The sequence below is a fragment of the Nomascus leucogenys genome, chromosome 8, assembly GCF_006542625.1.
Source record: "Nomascus leucogenys isolate Asia chromosome 8, Asia_NLE_v1, whole genome shotgun sequence".
Taxonomy (NCBI): domain Eukaryota; kingdom Metazoa; phylum Chordata; class Mammalia; order Primates; family Hylobatidae; genus Nomascus; species Nomascus leucogenys.
In genome coordinates, this window is record NC_044388.1 from 79,154,219 (window position 1) to 79,159,365 (window position 5,147).

The 5,147-nt window shown below is 44.3% G+C and overlaps 1 pseudogene; it reads left to right on the forward strand.

The window, feature by feature from the left end:
- The first annotated feature begins 288 nt into the window (after positions 1-288).
- Positions 289-1,018, forward strand: LOC100594016 (annotated as a pseudogene).
- The last annotated feature ends 4,129 nt before the right edge of the window (positions 1,019-5,147 follow it).

Sequence of the window (5,147 nt, forward strand, 5' to 3'; positions counted from 1 at the left end):
TACATACTTATCCACATAATAACAGCTCAGTGACAACTTCTTGCCATTATGGCTTTGAAAGCTTCTACTACGTCCCAGACAAGGACTCCTTTTTCTCCCCCCAGTATAACAATGTTTTTATCCAATGACATACGCTACAAGAATATTCTGACTTTCTGATTTCAGGCAAAGACACACTCACCAACTTATTACTTGACACAGCAAGTCCCAGTCAGAGAATATCATATGAAACAAATAGGAATTATTTGCAAGAATCCAAAACATAGGCTGCATCCCCAGCCCACCGCCATGGTCACCTACAAGCTAGTACTGATCAGGTGTGGTGAGAGCACACGTGGAACCTGGAGAATCACGTCAGCAGCGGGTACGATGCCAATCTAATCCTGGTAGGCCACAAGGAGGCAAAGTGCGGCAGGCAGGCTCTGCGAGATGCTGGCTATGAGTTTGACATCTGCTTCCCCTCAGTGCAGAAGAGAGCGATCGGATCCTCTGGATAGTGCTAGATGCCATTGATCAGACACGGCTGCCAGTAGTGAGGACTTGGTGCCTCAAGGAGTGGCATTATGGGGGTCTGACTGGCCTCAATCAAGCAGAAACTTCTGCAAAGCATGATGAGGCCCAGGCGAAGATCTGGAGGCGCTCCTGTGATGTCCCACCACCTCCGATGGAGTCCGACCATCCTTTGTACAGCAATATCAGTAAGGACTGCAGATATGCAGACCTCACTGAAGATCACCTATCCTCCAGTGAGAGTCTGAAGGAAATAGTTCCTCGGATCAAGGAGGGGAAATGGGTACTGACTGCAGCCCATGGCAACAGCCTTCGGGGCATTGTCAAGCATCTGGAGGGTCTCTCTGAAGAGGCTATCATGGAGCTGAACCTGCCGACTGGTATTCCCATCGTCTATGAATTGGACAAGAACTTGAAGCCCATCAAGCCCATGCAGTTCCTGGGGGATGAAGCGACTGTGCGTAAAGCCATGGAAGCTGTGGCTGCCCAGAGCAAGGCTAAGAAGTGAAGGCCAGCAGGCATGCTACTGTCCCCCGGAACACCCTCCCTGGCCATCCCTTCCTCTGCCCCTGCCCCCTGCACATGTCACACTGACCACATCTGTAGGCATCTTATGTTGTAGCTGCAGATGGGGACCAGTGGCTCACATTTTCATTTTAGCCATTTGTCTCCTGTACCCACTCCCTTCATACAGTCTAGTCGGAATAGCAGTTCTAGGTTACAGGTTCTCAGTCCAAGCTGAGGAAAAGCTCCCCTTGTCCAAGAGAGTTGAAAGGTAGTGACTTGGGTTTTTGCCAGTGTTTTCTTTACTAAGGATTTGTGGGGAGGAACCATGCTAAGCCATGACCAATGAGGAGAAGCAAGAGCACCTATCTGCCACCAGGAGCCAGTTCTCTGCTCTTCTGCAGTCAGGCCACTGCCTGGGGGCTCTAGTCATTCCAGTGGAAGATGAATGTAACCTGCATGGTGATGTGACAAACAACATTTCCTCCCTGACCCCAGAAGAGCTGGCTCTAGAAGGTTGGGATCAATCCTGAATTTAGTTTATGTGTTACATTTACTTTTACTGGAAAAAAAAGTATAGTATATGTAAATAATACAAAACAGTAACCTTTCTGGTGTTTCTTGTAGTGGTTGAAATAGTCCCACATGTGGTCATCAGAAAATAAGCCATTCCTCATACCAAGATGGGATAAGCTCTGAGGGGTAGGAGTGCCTCCTGCTGTGTGTTTTAGAATCCTTCACCTGCCTTGTTTCATGGCCGTGAAATGCCTCTTCGTCCTGTCCAAGTGTGTCTTTCACGGACTGATTTCTGAATCATGTTCTAGTTGTTTAGCCCTGCCACAAGGGCCTAGTGTTCATTTAAGCATAACTGTACTAAATCCTTTTTCCGCACGACTGTAATCTCAGCTACTGGGGAGGCTGAGGCAGGAGACTCGTTTGAACCCGGGAGGCAGAGGTTGCAGCGAGCCAAGATTGCGCCATTGCCCTCCAGCTTGGGCAACAGGAGCGAAACTCCATCTTCCAAAAAAATAAAAAATAAGGGAGTGATGTGCAATACAATTATTTTTAAAAAGATTCCCAAACATATTGGCATGCAAGGGGGATGAAGAGATAGGTAGCATCTTCTGTGATATGTCAGTGGGCTGTGCACATGCACTATTTTTTACATTATTTGAAGCACTCACGTATTTAGTTTTTATTTTGCCCTAAAAGTATTTTTTGTGCTATGATTGTATTTGTGGTGCCCTTTGAGTGCAAGATGATTATGAAGCCTCAAAACGTTGAAAAATTGTTGAAGAAAATAGTACAGAAAGAAGACTGCACCTGCCAAAGAATGATCTCTCCGATCCCTTCTCTACCAGCCCACTCACATCTTTCTTCCTCCCTTGAGAGTAAAATATGCTCCATTATAGTATCTTTCACATATAAATGCCTTCTACCCATGTACTTCTACCTACGTACTTTCTAATTATTGTTTCTTACATAAACTTGCTTTCATCGTTCAGTCAATAGATTTTTCTGTGTGTGAATATTGAGGATATCATTGGTCAGAATGAAATGCATCATAAGTTTCCCATTAAAATAAATGGAAATATTTTTCCATCTAATGATTTATTTTCCCCTGAGCAGCAAGGTTTTTCAGGAAAGAACTGACATCTTTAAGGAAAGGATAGGTGTCTTATATGTTTTGTATATGCGATGCTTCCTACAGAGTAAAAGTGAAGTCACATTGCCTCCATGGAGCTCATGGCTACTATTTCGGGAATCAATCGAAGCGGCTGGAAAACTTATGTCCCTGGGATGACTAGACATGTCCCTATTCCTTGCTGCAGGCAGGAAGACAGCATTCTCAACATGTTGCATTTGTGATCAGAGGGAGCAAGATTTGGCCTCTCACCACTAAGAGGAAATGACCTAGAGACCTACGGACTATGCCCCATGAAGTCAAGTTAACATAAGGGAAAAGGTGTGTATCAGCAAGGATTAGGCTTAACTGAAAATAATAGAGTCTCACAGAAGCACTCTTTAAACCAGACAGCAGTTTATTTCTCTGTCCTGTGTAAAGACTGAAGCATAGGCAATCTGGGACTGTGGTAGGAGCTCTATTCCTTCAAGTCCTCAGGGTCTCAAACTCCTTTTAGCTTACTTCTTAATCATCCCTATGGTGTGGTCCTTACCTCACAGTCTAAGAAGGCAGCAAGAGCTCCAGCTCTCACACCACATTCCAAGCAGTAGGATAGAAAGAGTGACAATGAGGAAGGGATGCAAAGGCCATATACCAGCTGTCCTCTAAGAAAGGTTTCTAGAAGCTACCATGCTTTAATTCTGCTTGTAACTTATTAGCCTGAACTTATTCATGTGGCCACAGAAGATGCAGTTCACTGCAGAAGATGCTGAAAAATTAAACCTTAATTCTGGGTGACCATGTTTCTTCGTCAGCTTGGGCTGACTATAGGCTTAAACAACAGACACTTATTTCTCACCATTCTGGAGGCCTGGGAAGTCCAAGATCAAGGTGCCAGCTGTTTCTGTTTCTGGTGAGGGCTCTCTACCTGGCTTGTAGATTTTGAGCTTCTTGCTGCATGCCTTTCCTGGGTGTGCAGGTGTGGGAGGAGAAAAGGAAAGAATGATCTTGATCAGAGAGAAAGAGCGTGATCAGCTCATTCTTTGCCCTTAAGTCTCACTCTGGTTCTGATGAAGTGGACAATATAATTGTAATTTGGATTATGGGTACTATTTCCTTATGTGCATCTGAAATAATAAATTATGTATTTATATGTGGACTTAGATTCTTTGGCTGTTTCCAGACAACAAGAATGTCTTGCATCTTTTGTGACATATTCCCAAAAGGTATGACAATAAAATCTTCACTTTTATATCTCTCAGAGAAGATGAGATGTGTTTACAATTGTTATCACAATTCTCTATCCTAGGAAATGGGCTTTCTAAGATCTCACTGTGCGTTGTGCTTTATCCAACATGCAGCCAGATGACCCATGGCCTTAGAGATATGGCAGTATGCTGGTTTCATCCCCTGTTCTGCAAGCTAAGGATCAACAGCTATAACACATATTTGCACATTCATGTTTCAACTCAGGCCCCAAAGCATCATTGCAGAATTCACACATTGTTAATTTCCTAAAGTCTAAACATGTAACAAATTCCAATGAGAGAAATAGCGCAGGTACCCGTGGAAAGATACAGGCCATCACGATGCAGACAGGGATGCATGACCAACACTCAATAGCTAAAGTATCCAGAATTCTCAGAAAACCTGCATACAACTAAGAACTGCCTTTCCTCATAACTCTGTCAGCCCTTTGTGGGACAAACTGCCTCTTTGCAGCTGATCAGTGCACCCAAGGACAAACAGAGACCATCTGGAGGTTTTTTGTTTTTTTGTTTTTTTGTTTTTTTTTGAGATGGAGTTTCACTCTTGTTGCCCAGGCCAGAGTGCAACGGCGTGATCTCAGCTCGCCGCAACCTCTGTCTCCTGGGTTCGAGAGATTCTCCTGCCTCAGCCTCCTGAGTAGCTGCGAATACAGGCACATGCCACCACACCCGGCTAATTTTGTATTTTTAGTAAAAACAGGGTTTCTTCTTGTTGGTCAGACTGGTCTGGAACTCCTGACCTCAGGTGATCTGCCCGCCTCGGCCTCCCAAAGTGCTGGGATTACAGGCATGAGCCACTGTGCCCGGCCAGGTTTTGTTTTTGTATACTCTGCCTTTACCTTTGTCCAAGGAGACGATCTATGCAATCCCTATCTTCTCCATACACAAGTAAATCTTCAGCTGTACTCTAACTAAATGTCTGAGTTACTCTCCTCCTCATAATGTTGCTATTGTAACAGCATAAAAAACTCTTTGGAACAGAATTGATTTCACCACTAGTAAAACACTTGCATTCCTTCACTTCAGCAACCTTCACAAATAGTCTTCAAAGTGCACATTATGGCTCAACTGAATCTTCTGGTAGAAAATCCCGTTATAAGAGACAGCTGGGCCTGAGGCTTCAATTAACCCCATTTCACCAAACTCACTGGGTAAGGGTGCTACAGGAACTACCAAGTGGTGGTTTTTGCTTGGATCACACAACTATCATCTGCACGAACCACTCTCATATTTTTTTATTA